This window comes from Somniosus microcephalus, unplaced genomic scaffold (assembly GCF_052327205.1).
Source record: "Somniosus microcephalus isolate GS21.2 unplaced genomic scaffold, FLI_Smic_1.0 unresolved_chr5, whole genome shotgun sequence".
Taxonomy (NCBI): domain Eukaryota; kingdom Metazoa; phylum Chordata; class Chondrichthyes; order Squaliformes; family Somniosidae; genus Somniosus; species Somniosus microcephalus.
In genome coordinates, this window is record NW_028225183.1 from 465472 (window position 1) to 480400 (window position 14929).

General features: G+C 46.7%; 7 non-coding genes across 7 annotated transcripts; all 7 read left to right on the top strand.

Annotated features, from left to right (window-relative positions):
- Nucleotides 1–1911: 1911 nt before the first annotated feature.
- Nucleotides 1912–1993, top strand: trnal-aag (transfer RNA leucine (anticodon AAG)). The gene has a single exon. It is a non-coding gene; the product is annotated as a tRNA-Leu (tRNA).
- Nucleotides 1994–3923: 1930 nt separating this feature from the next.
- Nucleotides 3924–4005, top strand: trnal-aag (transfer RNA leucine (anticodon AAG)). The gene has a single exon. It is a non-coding gene; the product is annotated as a tRNA-Leu (tRNA).
- Nucleotides 4006–5935: 1930 nt separating this feature from the next.
- On the top strand, nt 5936–6017 carry trnal-aag (transfer RNA leucine (anticodon AAG)). Its single transcript has one exon. It is a non-coding gene; the product is annotated as a tRNA-Leu (tRNA).
- Nucleotides 6018–7947: 1930 nt separating this feature from the next.
- On the top strand, nt 7948–8029 carry trnal-aag (transfer RNA leucine (anticodon AAG)). The gene has a single exon. It is a non-coding gene; the product is annotated as a tRNA-Leu (tRNA).
- A 1930-nt stretch (nt 8030–9959) lies between these two features.
- On the top strand, nt 9960–10041 carry trnal-aag (transfer RNA leucine (anticodon AAG)). Its single transcript has one exon. It is a non-coding gene; the product is annotated as a tRNA-Leu (tRNA).
- Nucleotides 10042–11971: 1930 nt separating this feature from the next.
- Nucleotides 11972–12053, top strand: trnal-aag (transfer RNA leucine (anticodon AAG)). Its single transcript has one exon. It is a non-coding gene; the product is annotated as a tRNA-Leu (tRNA).
- A 1930-nt stretch (nt 12054–13983) lies between these two features.
- Nucleotides 13984–14065, top strand: trnal-aag (transfer RNA leucine (anticodon AAG)). Its single transcript has one exon. It is a non-coding gene; the product is annotated as a tRNA-Leu (tRNA).
- Nucleotides 14066–14929: the final 864 nt, after the last annotated feature.

Here is a 14929-nt window from a genome sequence, read left to right on the forward strand (position 1 = left end):
CACCAGCAGTAAACCAGGCAGGCATGCCGGTTTTGGGTCACCTTTTCCTTCACTTGCTATTGACAGGCTGATCCGAATCGCAGAATTTCCTCTGCTCCATAATTGGCCCGAACCCCGCACCGAACACTACAAACACCATCACCAAACCAACTGAATTCAGACCGTTCACTCACTCGTCTCCACACCTGCTGCCTCTCACTTATTCAGATGTACACCACGTTTACTCTTTCTTCCATTTCTTGCAATCTATCGACCGCGCCCCCCATTGCTGTCACTCGCGCACCCACCATCTCTCCGTCGTTTCCCCGTTCGCCCTTCCAATCTTGCCGGTTCAACAGCACCTCCCATTTGTTCCTGTGCTGCAATCCAATTAATTTAACACCAGTATCTTTTTGTCAACCGAACCTATCCAGACAGCGAAAGTTACATTAAGACATGGTTAAGAGAAGATCCATTCTGCAAACGAAAAGGGTGGGGAGGGGATCTGGACTCTGACTTCAGGATGAGAGTCAGATGTGTTTTTCATACCATTAGTCTGGGGAAGTTGTGATTAGGAGGGCAAATTTTTCCTATTGTTCTCTTCTCTTAAATTATGATAAATTTCAGGCTCAGTGCGTCAGGTTTTGTTATCACAATTTATGCTTTACTTACAGCAACTTCCTTCTTGCAAAAAACACAAGAACCTGCAACACAACTTTCAAAACACTTTATTCGCACCAACATAAGCTGCAAATGCTGCAAACTTGGAGCAGCCTTGGCCTTACCCTTTCTCTCAACGCATTCCTGCAGCGCCGTGTCGCCAGCACCAGATGGTGCTCTTGGCCTTTACACAACAGGCAATACCTTCACACAAAACGGAAGCCCGTTACACAACACGGAGAACCTTTACACAACAGCAAACACATTAATCAATAGCGGACATCTTTACAAAGCAGACAAAATCTCTAAACAACAGGGAAAATCTATAATCAGCAGCGATCATCTTTACACAGGAGGGAACAATTTTATATAACAGGGAACATCTTTACACTACAGGGAATTTCTTTGCACAGCAGAACGCACCTTCATGCAAGTCTCTCTCTTCATCTCAGTCTCCGTTTCCCTGGCTGTCTTCCTCCCTCTCTGTTTCTCTCGCAATCTCGGTTTTCCCTCAGTCTCTGTCTCTGCCTCGTGTTAATCGCTCTGTCTGTCTCTCTCTCTCTCTTTGGTTTCTTCAGTGTCTTTCTCTGTCCCTCCATTTGTGTGGCCAGAAACACCCTTTCCGGATTCCTGTGTGTCATTTTGTGTGTGTCCCATTGTCGGTGTCGTAATACAGAGTGTCCTTGTGACATCGTGCAGCCATGTCAGCCTGCAAACACGGGTGCTGCGGGGTCCGGGTCTCTGGGCGGTTTCAGGGCCATGCTATAGTTTTCAACACAGGCTGGATGCTGAAATTTGTCTCGCTAACACACAGCACTGTGGGGCATCGGAACCTAAGCACCAGCCGGGATTGTTTGCTAACCGACAGCAGAGTGTAGCAGCGGAAGCGTGCTGGTCCCATAACCCAGAGGTCGATTGATCGTAAGCCTTCTTCTGCGAGTTGCATTCTTATATACACCAACAATAAAATGCTCTATTGCTACCCCAATCAAACGCACTTAATTTTATCACACTTTACTTACACCAACTTCCTGCTTGCAACACACAACAGGGATAAATTTTGAATGAAATTTACAATGGGTGTGTTGCAGCAAACTTTTATTCATTAGTGTTGCCTTGTGAACACGTAGCTTCTCCTGATATAGTGGGTTGCATCAGAAGTGAGTTTGCCGTCCACGAATTTAATTTCCGTTTGTTTCCCCTGCTATTTACAAGACCAGGCCACATTTCAATCACCAGTCACTAGTTTCAGATTCCTTAGCGCACTGACGTGGTAGCGTGGCCGAGCGGTCTAAGGCGCTGGATTAAGGCTCCAGTCTCTTCGGGGGCGTGGGTTCGAATCCCACCGCTGCCAGATATTGCGGCATTTATAAATTTCGTCGCTTCACCACCAGCAGTAAACCAGGCAGGCATGCCGGTTTTGGGTCACCTTTTCCTTCAGTTGCTATTGACAGGCTGATCCGAATCGCAGAATTTCCTCTGCTACATAATTGGCCGAACACTTCAAACACCGTCACCCAACCAACTGGATTCAGACCGTTCACTCACTCGTCCCCACACCTGCTGCCTCTCACTTATTCAGATGTGCACCACGTTTACTCTTTCTTCCATTTCTTGCAATCTATCGACCGCGCCCCCCATTGCTGTCACTCTCGCACCCACCATCTCTCCGTCGTTTCCCCGTTCGCCCTTCCAATCTTGCCGGTTCAACAGCACCTCCCATTTGTTCCTGTGCTGCAATCCAATTAATTTAACACCAGTATCTTTTTGTCAATCGAACCTATCCAGACAGCGAAAGTTACATTAAGACATGGTTAAGAGAAGATCCATTCTGCAAACTAAAAGGGTGGGGAGGGGATCTGGACTCTGACTTCAGGATGAGAGTCAGATGTGTTTTTCATACCATTAGTCTGGGGAAGTTGTGATTAGGAGGGCAAATTTTTCCTATTGTTCTCTTCTCTTAAATTATGATAAATTTCAGGCTCAGTGCGTCAGGTTTTGTTATCACAATTTATGCTTTACTTACAGCAACTTCCTTCTTGCAAAAAACACAAGAACCTGCAACACAACTTTCAAAACACTTTATTCGCACCAACATAAGCTGCAAATGCTGCAAACTTGGAGCAGCCTTGGCCTTACCCTTTCTCTCAACGCATTCCTGCAGCGCCGGGTCGCCAGCACCAGATGGTGCTCTTGGCCTTTACACAACAGGCAATACCTTCACACAAAACGGAAGCCCGTTACACAACACGGAGAACCTTTACACAACAGCAAACACATTACTCAATAGCGGACATCTTTACAAAGCAGACAAAATCTCTAAACAACAGGGAAAATCTATAATCAGCAGCGATCATCTTTACACAGGAGGGAACAATTTTATATAACAGGGAACAACTTTACACTACAGGGAATTTCTTTGCACAGCAGAACGCACCATCATGCAAGTCTCTCTCTTCATCTCAGTCTCCGTTTCCCTGGCTGTCTACCTCCCTCTCTGTTTCTCTCGCAGTCTCGGTTTTCCCTCAGTCTCTGTCTCTGCCTCGTGTTAATCGCTCTGTCTGTCTCTCTCTCTCTTTGGTTCCTTCAGTGTCTTTCTCTGTCCCTCCATTTGTGTGGCCAGAAACACCCTTTCCGGATTCCTGTGTGTCATTTTGTGTGTGTCCCATTGTCGGTGTCGTAATACAGAGTGTCCTTGTGACATCGTGCAGCCATGTCAGCCTGCAAACACGGGTGCTGCGGGGTCCGGGTCTCTGGGCGGTTTCAGGGCCGTGCTATAGTTTTCAACACAGGCTGGATGCTGAAATTTGTCTCGCTAACACACAGCACTGTGGGGCATCGGAACCTAAGCACCAGCCGGGATTGTTTGTTAACCGACAGCAGAGTGTAGCAGCGGAAGCGTGCTGGTCCCATAACCCAGAGGTCGATTGATCGTAAGCCTTCTTCTGCGAGTTGCATTCTTATATACACCAACAATAAAATGCTCTATTGCTACCCCAATCAAACGCACTTAATTTTATCACACTTTACTTACACCAACTTCCTGCTTGCAACACACAACAGGGATAAATTTTGAATGAAATTTACAATGGGTGTGTTGCAGCAAACTTTTATTCATTAGTGTTGCCTTGTGAACACGTAGCTTCTCCTGATATAGTGGGTTGCATCAGAAGTGAGTTTGCCGTCCACGAATTTAATTTCCGTTTGTTTCCCCTGCTATTTACAAGACCAGGCCACATTTCAATCACCAGTCACTAGTTTCAGATTCCTTAGCGCACTGACGTGGTAGCGTGGCCGAGCGGTCTAAGGCGCTGGATTAAGGCTCCAGTCTCTTCGGGGGCGTGGGTTCGAATCCCACCGCTGCCAGATATTGCGGCATTTATAAATTTCGTCGCTTCACCACCAGCAGTAAACCAGGCAGGCATGCCGGTTTTGGGTCACCTTTTCCTTCAGTTGCTATTGACAGGCTGATCCGAATCGCAGAATTTCCTCTGCTACATAATTGGCCGAACACTTCAAACACCGTCACCCAACCAACTGGATTCAGACCGTTCACTCACTCGTCCCCACACCTGCTGCCTCTCACTTATTCAGATGTGCACCACGTTTACTCTTTCTTCCATTTCTTGCAATCTATCGACCGCGCCCCCCATTGCTGTCACTCTCGCACCCACCATCTCTCCGTCGTTTCCCCGTTCGCCCTTCCAATCTTGCCGGTTCAACAGCACCTCCCATTTGTTCCTGTGCTGCAATCCAATTAATTTAACACCAGTATCTTTTTGTCAATCGAACCTATCCAGACAGCGAAAGTTACATTAAGACATGGTTAAGAGAAGATCCATTCTGCAAACTAAAAGGGTGGGGAGGGGATCTGGACTCTGACTTCAGGATGAGAGTCAGATGTGTTTTTCATACCATTAGTCTGGGGAAGTTGTGATTAGGAGGGCAAATTTTTCCTATTGTTCTCTTCTCTTAAATTATGATAAATTTCAGGCTCAGTGCGTCAGGTTTTGTTATCACAATTTATGCTTTACTTACAGCAACTTCCTTCTTGCAAAAAACACAAGAACCTGCAACACAACTTTCAAAACACTTTATTCGCACCAACATAAGCTGCAAATGCTGCAAACTTGGAGCAGCCTTGGCCTTACCCTTTCTCTCAACGCATTCCTGCAGCGCCGGGTCGCCAGCACCAGATGGTGCTCTTGGCCTTTACACAACAGGCAATACCTTCACACAAAACGGAAGCCCGTTACACAACACGGAGAACCTTTACACAACAGCAAACACATTACTCAATAGCGGACATCTTTACAAAGCAGACAAAATCTCTAAACAACAGGGAAAATCTATAATCAGCAGCGATCATCTTTACACAGGAGGGAACAATTTTATATAACAGGGAACAACTTTACACTACAGGGAATTTCTTTGCACAGCAGAACGCACCATCATGCAAGTCTCTCTCTTCATCTCAGTCTCCGTTTCCCTGGCTGTCTACCTCCCTCTCTGTTTCTCTCGCAGTCTCGGTTTTCCCTCAGTCTCTGTCTCTGCCTCGTGTTAATCGCTCTGTCTGTCTCTCTCTCTCTTTGGTTCCTTCAGTGTCTTTCTCTGTCCCTCCATTTGTGTGGCCAGAAACACCCTTTCCGGATTCCTGTGTGTCATTTTGTGTGTGTCCCATTGTCGGTGTCGTAATACAGAGTGTCCTTGTGACATCGTGCAGCCATGTCAGCCTGCAAACACGGGTGCTGCGGGGTCCGGGTCTCTGGGCGGTTTCAGGGCCGTGCTATAGTTTTCAACACAGGCTGGATGCTGAAATTTGTCTCGCTAACACACAGCACTGTGGGGCATCGGAACCTAAGCACCAGCCGGGATTGTTTGTTAACCGACAGCAGAGTGTAGCAGCGGAAGCGTGCTGGTCCCATAACCCAGAGGTCGATTGATCGTAAGCCTTCTTCTGCGAGTTGCATTCTTATATACACCAACAATAAAATGCTCTATTGCTACCCCAATCAAACGCACTTAATTTTATCACACTTTACTTACACCAACTTCCTGCTTGCAACACACAACAGGGATAAATTTTGAATGAAATTTACAATGGGTGTGTTGCAGCAAACTTTTATTCATTAGTGTTGCCTTGTGAACACGTAGCTTCTCCTGATATAGTGGGTTGCATCAGAAGTGAGTTTGCCGTCCACGAATTTAATTTCCGTTTGTTTCCCCTGCTATTTACAAGACCAGGCCACATTTCAATCACCAGTCACTAGTTTCAGATTCCTTAGCGCACTGACGTGGTAGCGTGGCCGAGCGGTCTAAGGCGCTGGATTAAGGCTCCAGTCTCTTCGGGGGCGTGGGTTCGAATCCCACCGCTGCCAGATATTGCGGCATTTATAAATTTCGTCGCTTCACCACCAGCAGTAAACCAGGCAGGCATGCCGGTTTTGGGTCACCTTTTCCTTCAGTTGCTATTGACAGGCTGATCCGAATCGCAGAATTTCCTCTGCTACATAATTGGCCGAACACTTCAAACACCGTCACCCAACCAACTGGATTCAGACCGTTCACTCACTCGTCCCCACACCTGCTGCCTCTCACTTATTCAGATGTGCACCACGTTTACTCTTTCTTCCATTTCTTGCAATCTATCGACCGCGCCCCCCATTGCTGTCACTCTCGCACCCACCATCTCTCCGTCGTTTCCCCGTTCGCCCTTCCAATCTTGCCGGTTCAACAGCACCTCCCATTTGTTCCTGTGCTGCAATCCAATTAATTTAACACCAGTATCTTTTTGTCAATCGAACCTATCCAGACAGCGAAAGTTACATTAAGACATGGTTAAGAGAAGATCCATTCTGCAAACTAAAAGGGTGGGGAGGGGATCTGGACTCTGACTTCAGGATGAGAGTCAGATGTGTTTTTCATACCATTAGTCTGGGGAAGTTGTGATTAGGAGGGCAAATTTTTCCTATTGTTCTCTTCTCTTAAATTATGATAAATTTCAGGCTCAGTGCGTCAGGTTTTGTTATCACAATTTATGCTTTACTTACAGCAACTTCCTTCTTGCAAAAAACACAAGAACCTGCAACACAACTTTCAAAACACTTTATTCGCACCAACATAAGCTGCAAATGCTGCAAACTTGGAGCAGCCTTGGCCTTACCCTTTCTCTCAACGCATTCCTGCAGCGCCGGGTCGCCAGCACCAGATGGTGCTCTTGGCCTTTACACAACAGGCAATACCTTCACACAAAACGGAAGCCCGTTACACAACACGGAGAACCTTTACACAACAGCAAACACATTACTCAATAGCGGACATCTTTACAAAGCAGACAAAATCTCTAAACAACAGGGAAAATCTATAATCAGCAGCGATCATCTTTACACAGGAGGGAACAATTTTATATAACAGGGAACAACTTTACACTACAGGGAATTTCTTTGCACAGCAGAACGCACCATCATGCAAGTCTCTCTCTTCATCTCAGTCTCCGTTTCCCTGGCTGTCTACCTCCCTCTCTGTTTCTCTCGCAGTCTCGGTTTTCCCTCAGTCTCTGTCTCTGCCTCGTGTTAATCGCTCTGTCTGTCTCTCTCTCTCTTTGGTTCCTTCAGTGTCTTTCTCTGTCCCTCCATTTGTGTGGCCAGAAACACCCTTTCCGGATTCCTGTGTGTCATTTTGTGTGTGTCCCATTGTCGGTGTCGTAATACAGAGTGTCCTTGTGACATCGTGCAGCCATGTCAGCCTGCAAACACGGGTGCTGCGGGGTCCGGGTCTCTGGGCGGTTTCAGGGCCGTGCTATAGTTTTCAACACAGGCTGGATGCTGAAATTTGTCTCGCTAACACACAGCACTGTGGGGCATCGGAACCTAAGCACCAGCCGGGATTGTTTGTTAACCGACAGCAGAGTGTAGCAGCGGAAGCGTGCTGGTCCCATAACCCAGAGGTCGATTGATCGTAAGCCTTCTTCTGCGAGTTGCATTCTTATATACACCAACAATAAAATGCTCTATTGCTACCCCAATCAAACGCACTTAATTTTATCACACTTTACTTACACCAACTTCCTGCTTGCAACACACAACAGGGATAAATTTTGAATGAAATTTACAATGGGTGTGTTGCAGCAAACTTTTATTCATTAGTGTTGCCTTGTGAACACGTAGCTTCTCCTGATATAGTGGGTTGCATCAGAAGTGAGTTTGCCGTCCACGAATTTAATTTCCGTTTGTTTCCCCTGCTATTTACAAGACCAGGCCACATTTCAATCACCAGTCACTAGTTTCAGATTCCTTAGCGCACTGACGTGGTAGCGTGGCCGAGCGGTCTAAGGCGCTGGATTAAGGCTCCAGTCTCTTCGGGGGCGTGGGTTCGAATCCCACCGCTGCCAGATATTGCGGCATTTATAAATTTCGTCGCTTCACCACCAGCAGTAAACCAGGCAGGCATGCCGGTTTTGGGTCACCTTTTCCTTCAGTTGCTATTGACAGGCTGATCCGAATCGCAGAATTTCCTCTGCTACATAATTGGCCGAACACTTCAAACACCGTCACCCAACCAACTGGATTCAGACCGTTCACTCACTCGTCCCCACACCTGCTGCCTCTCACTTATTCAGATGTGCACCACGTTTACTCTTTCTTCCATTTCTTGCAATCTATCGACCGCGCCCCCCATTGCTGTCACTCTCGCACCCACCATCTCTCCGTCGTTTCCCCGTTCGCCCTTCCAATCTTGCCGGTTCAACAGCACCTCCCATTTGTTCCTGTGCTGCAATCCAATTAATTTAACACCAGTATCTTTTTGTCAATCGAACCTATCCAGACAGCGAAAGTTACATTAAGACATGGTTAAGAGAAGATCCATTCTGCAAACTAAAAGGGTGGGGAGGGGATCTGGACTCTGACTTCAGGATGAGAGTCAGATGTGTTTTTCATACCATTAGTCTGGGGAAGTTGTGATTAGGAGGGCAAATTTTTCCTATTGTTCTCTTCTCTTAAATTATGATAAATTTCAGGCTCAGTGCGTCAGGTTTTGTTATCACAATTTATGCTTTACTTACAGCAACTTCCTTCTTGCAAAAAACACAAGAACCTGCAACACAACTTTCAAAACACTTTATTCGCACCAACATAAGCTGCAAATGCTGCAAACTTGGAGCAGCCTTGGCCTTACCCTTTCTCTCAACGCATTCCTGCAGCGCCGGGTCGCCAGCACCAGATGGTGCTCTTGGCCTTTACACAACAGGCAATACCTTCACACAAAACGGAAGCCCGTTACACAACACGGAGAACCTTTACACAACAGCAAACACATTACTCAATAGCGGACATCTTTACAAAGCAGACAAAATCTCTAAACAACAGGGAAAATCTATAATCAGCAGCGATCATCTTTACACAGGAGGGAACAATTTTATATAACAGGGAACAACTTTACACTACAGGGAATTTCTTTGCACAGCAGAACGCACCATCATGCAAGTCTCTCTCTTCATCTCAGTCTCCGTTTCCCTGGCTGTCTACCTCCCTCTCTGTTTCTCTCGCAGTCTCGGTTTTCCCTCAGTCTCTGTCTCTGCCTCGTGTTAATCGCTCTGTCTGTCTCTCTCTCTCTTTGGTTCCTTCAGTGTCTTTCTCTGTCCCTCCATTTGTGTGGCCAGAAACACCCTTTCCGGATTCCTGTGTGTCATTTTGTGTGTGTCCCATTGTCGGTGTCGTAATACAGAGTGTCCTTGTGACATCGTGCAGCCATGTCAGCCTGCAAACACGGGTGCTGCGGGGTCCGGGTCTCTGGGCGGTTTCAGGGCCGTGCTATAGTTTTCAACACAGGCTGGATGCTGAAATTTGTCTCGCTAACACACAGCACTGTGGGGCATCGGAACCTAAGCACCAGCCGGGATTGTTTGTTAACCGACAGCAGAGTGTAGCAGCGGAAGCGTGCTGGTCCCATAACCCAGAGGTCGATTGATCGTAAGCCTTCTTCTGCGAGTTGCATTCTTATATACACCAACAATAAAATGCTCTATTGCTACCCCAATCAAACGCACTTAATTTTATCACACTTTACTTACACCAACTTCCTGCTTGCAACACACAACAGGGATAAATTTTGAATGAAATTTACAATGGGTGTGTTGCAGCAAACTTTTATTCATTAGTGTTGCCTTGTGAACACGTAGCTTCTCCTGATATAGTGGGTTGCATCAGAAGTGAGTTTGCCGTCCACGAATTTAATTTCCGTTTGTTTCCCCTGCTATTTACAAGACCAGGCCACATTTCAATCACCAGTCACTAGTTTCAGATTCCTTAGCGCACTGACGTGGTAGCGTGGCCGAGCGGTCTAAGGCGCTGGATTAAGGCTCCAGTCTCTTCGGGGGCGTGGGTTCGAATCCCACCGCTGCCAGATATTGCGGCATTTATAAATTTCGTCGCTTCACCACCAGCAGTAAACCAGGCAGGCATGCCGGTTTTGGGTCACCTTTTCCTTCAGTTGCTATTGACAGGCTGATCCGAATCGCAGAATTTCCTCTGCTACATAATTGGCCGAACACTTCAAACACCGTCACCCAACCAACTGGATTCAGACCGTTCACTCACTCGTCCCCACACCTGCTGCCTCTCACTTATTCAGATGTGCACCACGTTTACTCTTTCTTCCATTTCTTGCAATCTATCGACCGCGCCCCCCATTGCTGTCACTCTCGCACCCACCATCTCTCCGTCGTTTCCCCGTTCGCCCTTCCAATCTTGCCGGTTCAACAGCACCTCCCATTTGTTCCTGTGCTGCAATCCAATTAATTTAACACCAGTATCTTTTTGTCAATCGAACCTATCCAGACAGCGAAAGTTACATTAAGACATGGTTAAGAGAAGATCCATTCTGCAAACTAAAAGGGTGGGGAGGGGATCTGGACTCTGACTTCAGGATGAGAGTCAGATGTGTTTTTCATACCATTAGTCTGGGGAAGTTGTGATTAGGAGGGCAAATTTTTCCTATTGTTCTCTTCTCTTAAATTATGATAAATTTCAGGCTCAGTGCGTCAGGTTTTGTTATCACAATTTATGCTTTACTTACAGCAACTTCCTTCTTGCAAAAAACACAAGAACCTGCAACACAACTTTCAAAACACTTTATTCGCACCAACATAAGCTGCAAATGCTGCAAACTTGGAGCAGCCTTGGCCTTACCCTTTCTCTCAACGCATTCCTGCAGCGCCGGGTCGCCAGCACCAGATGGTGCTCTTGGCCTTTACACAACAGGCAATACCTTCACACAAAACGGAAGCCCGTTACACAACACGGAGAACCTTTACACAACAGCAAACACATTACTCAATAGCGGACATCTTTACAAAGCAGACAAAATCTCTAAACAACAGGGAAAATCTATAATCAGCAGCGATCATCTTTACACAGGAGGGAACAATTTTATATAACAGGGAACAACTTTACACTACAGGGAATTTCTTTGCACAGCAGAACGCACCATCATGCAAGTCTCTCTCTTCATCTCAGTCTCCGTTTCCCTGGCTGTCTACCTCCCTCTCTGTTTCTCTCGCAGTCTCGGTTTTCCCTCAGTCTCTGTCTCTGCCTCGTGTTAATCGCTCTGTCTGTCTCTCTCTCTCTTTGGTTCCTTCAGTGTCTTTCTCTGTCCCTCCATTTGTGTGGCCAGAAACACCCTTTCCGGATTCCTGTGTGTCATTTTGTGTGTGTCCCATTGTCGGTGTCGTAATACAGAGTGTCCTTGTGACATCGTGCAGCCATGTCAGCCTGCAAACACGGGTGCTGCGGGGTCCGGGTCTCTGGGCGGTTTCAGGGCCGTGCTATAGTTTTCAACACAGGCTGGATGCTGAAATTTGTCTCGCTAACACACAGCACTGTGGGGCATCGGAACCTAAGCACCAGCCGGGATTGTTTGTTAACCGACAGCAGAGTGTAGCAGCGGAAGCGTGCTGGTCCCATAACCCAGAGGTCGATTGATCGTAAGCCTTCTTCTGCGAGTTGCATTCTTATATACACCAACAATAAAATGCTCTATTGCTACCCCAATCAAACGCACTTAATTTTATCACACTTTACTTACACCAACTTCCTGCTTGCAACACACAACAGGGATAAATTTTGAATGAAATTTACAATGGGTGTGTTGCAGCAAACTTTTATTCATTAGCGTTGCCTTGTGAACACGTAGCTTCTCCTGATATAGTGGGTTGCATCAGAAGTGAGTTTGCCGTCCACGAATTTAATTTCCGTTTGTTTCCCCTGCTATTTACAAGACCAGGCCACATTTCAATCACCAGTCACTAGTTTCAGATTCCTTAGCGCACTGACGTGGTAGCGTGGCCGAGCGGTCTAAGGCGCTGGATTAAGGCTCCAGTCTCTTCGGGGGCGTGGGTTCGAATCCCACCGCTGCCAGATATTGCGGCATTTATAAATTTCGTCGCTTCACCACCAGCAGTAAACCAGGCAGGCATGCCGGTTTTGGGTCACCTTTTCCTTCAGTTGCTATTGACAGGCTGATCCGAATCGCAGAATTTCCTCTGCTACATAATTGGCCGAACACTTCAAACACCGTCACCCAACCAACTGGATTCAGACCGTTCACTCACTCGTCCCCACACCTGCTGCCTCTCACTTATTCAGATGTGCACCACGTTTACTCTTTCTTCCATTTCTTGCAATCTATCGACCGCGCCCCCCATTGCTGTCACTCTCGCACCCACCATCTCTCCGTCGTTTCCCCGTTCGCCCTTCCAATCTTGCCGGTTCAACAGCACCTCCCATTTGTTCCTGTGCTGCAATCCAATTAATTTAACACCAGTATCTTTTTGTCAATCGAACCTATCCAGACAGCGAAAGTTACATTAAGACATGGTTAAGAGAAGATCCATTCTGCAAACTAAAAGGGTGGGGAGGGGATCTGGACTCTGACTTCAGGATGAGAGTCAGATGTGTTTTTCATACCATTAGTCTGGGGAAGTTGTGATTAGGAGGGCAAATTTTTCCTATTGTTCTCTTCTCTTAAATTATGATAAATTTCAGGCTCAGTGCGTCAGGTTTTGTTATCACAATTTATGCTTTACTTACAGCAACTTCCTTCTTGCAAAAAACACAAGAACCTGCAACACAACTTTCAAAACACTTTATTCGCACCAACATAAGCTGCAAATGCTGCAAACTTGGAGCAGCCTTGGCCTTACCCTTTCTCTCAACGCATTCCTGCAGCGCCGGGTCGCCAGCACCAGATGGTGCTCTTGGCCTTTACACAACAGGCAATACCTTCACACAAAACGGAAGCCCGTTACACAACACGGAGAACCTTTACACAACAGCAAACACATTACTCAATAGCGGACATCTTTACAAAGCAGACAAAATCTCTAAACAACAGGGAAAATCTATAATCAGCAGCGATCATCTTTACACAGGAGGGAACAATTTTATATAACAGGGAACAACTTTACACTACAGGGAATTTCTTTGCACAGCAGAACGCACCATCATGCAAGTCTCTCTCTTCATCTCAGTCTCCGTTTCCCTGGCTGTCTACCTCCCTCTCTGTTTCTCTCGCAGTCTCGGTTTTCCCTCAGTCTCTGTCTCTGCCTCGTGTTAATCGCTCTGTCTGTCTCTCTCTCTCTTTGGTTCCTTCAGTGTCTTTCTCTGTCCCTCCATTTGTGTGGCCAGAAACACCCTTTCCGGATTCCTGTGTGTCATTTTGTGTGTGTCCCATTGTCGGTGTCGTAATACAGAGTGTCCTTGTGACATCGTGCAGCCATGTCAGCCTGCAAACACGGGTGCTGCGGGGTCCGGGTCTCTGGGCGGTTTCAGGGCCGTGCTATAGTTTTCAACACAGGCTGGATGCTGAAATTTGTCTCGCTAACACACAGCACTGTGGGGCATCGGAACCTAAGCACCAGCCGGGATTGTTTGTTAACCGACAGCAGAGTGTAGCAGCGGAAGCGTGCTGGTCCCATAACCCAGAGGTCGATTGATCGTAAGCCTTCTTCTGCGAGTTGCATTCTTATATACACCAACAATAAAATGCTCTATTGCTACCCCAATCAAACGCACTTAATTTTATCACACTTTACTTACACCAACTTCCTGCTTGCAACACACAACAGGGATAAATTTTGAATGAAATTTACAATGGGTGTGTTGCAGCAAACTTTTATTTATTAGCGTTGCCTTGTGAACACGTAGCTGCTTCTGATATAGTGGGTTGCATCAGAAGTGAGTTTGCCGTCCACGAATTTAATTTCCGTTTGTTTCCCCTGCTATTTACAAGACCAGGCCACATTTCAATCACCAGTCACTAGTTTCAGATTCCTTAGCGCACTGACGTGGTAGCGTGGCCGAGCGGTCTAAGGCGCTGGATTAAGGCTCCAGTCTCTTCGGGGGCGTGGGTTCGAATCCCACCGCTGCCAGATATTGCGGCATTTATAAATTTCGTCGCTTCACCACCAGCAGTAAACCAGGCAGGCATGCCGGTTTTGGGTCACCTTTTCCTTCAGTTGCTATTGACAGGCTGATCCGAATCGCAGAATTTCCTCTGCTACATAATTGGCCGAACACTTCAAACACCGTCACCCAACCAACTGGATTCAGACCGTTCACTCACTCGTCCCCACACCTGCTGCCTCTCACTTATTCAGATGTGCACCACGTTTACTCTTTCTTCCATTTCTTGCAATCTATCGACCGCGCCCCCCATTGCTGTCACTCTCGCACCCACCATCTCTCCGTCGTTTCCCCGTTCGCCCTTCCAATCTTGCCGGTTCAACAGCACCTCCCATTTGTTCCTGTGCTGCAATCCAATTAATTTAACACCAGTATCTTTTTGTCAATCGAACCTATCCAGACAGCGAAAGTTACATTAAGACATGGTTAAGAGAAGATCCATTCTGCAAACTAAAAGGGTGGGGAGGGGATCTGGACTCTGACTTCAGGATGAGAGTCAGATGTGTTTTTCATACCATTAGTCTGGGGAAGTTGTGATTAGGAGGGCAAATTTTTCCTATTGTTCTCTTCTCTTAAATTATGATAAATTTCAGGCTCAGTGCGTCAGGTTTTGTTATCACAATTTATGCTTTACTTACAGCAACTTCCTTCTTGCAAAAAACACAAGAACCTGCAACACAACTTTCAAAACACTTTATTCGCACCAACATAAGCTGCAAATGCTGCAAACTTGGAGCAGCCTTGGCCTTACCCTTTCTCTCAACGCATTCCTGCAGCGCCGGGTCGCCAGCACCAGATGGTGCTCTTGGCCTTTACACAACAGGCAATAC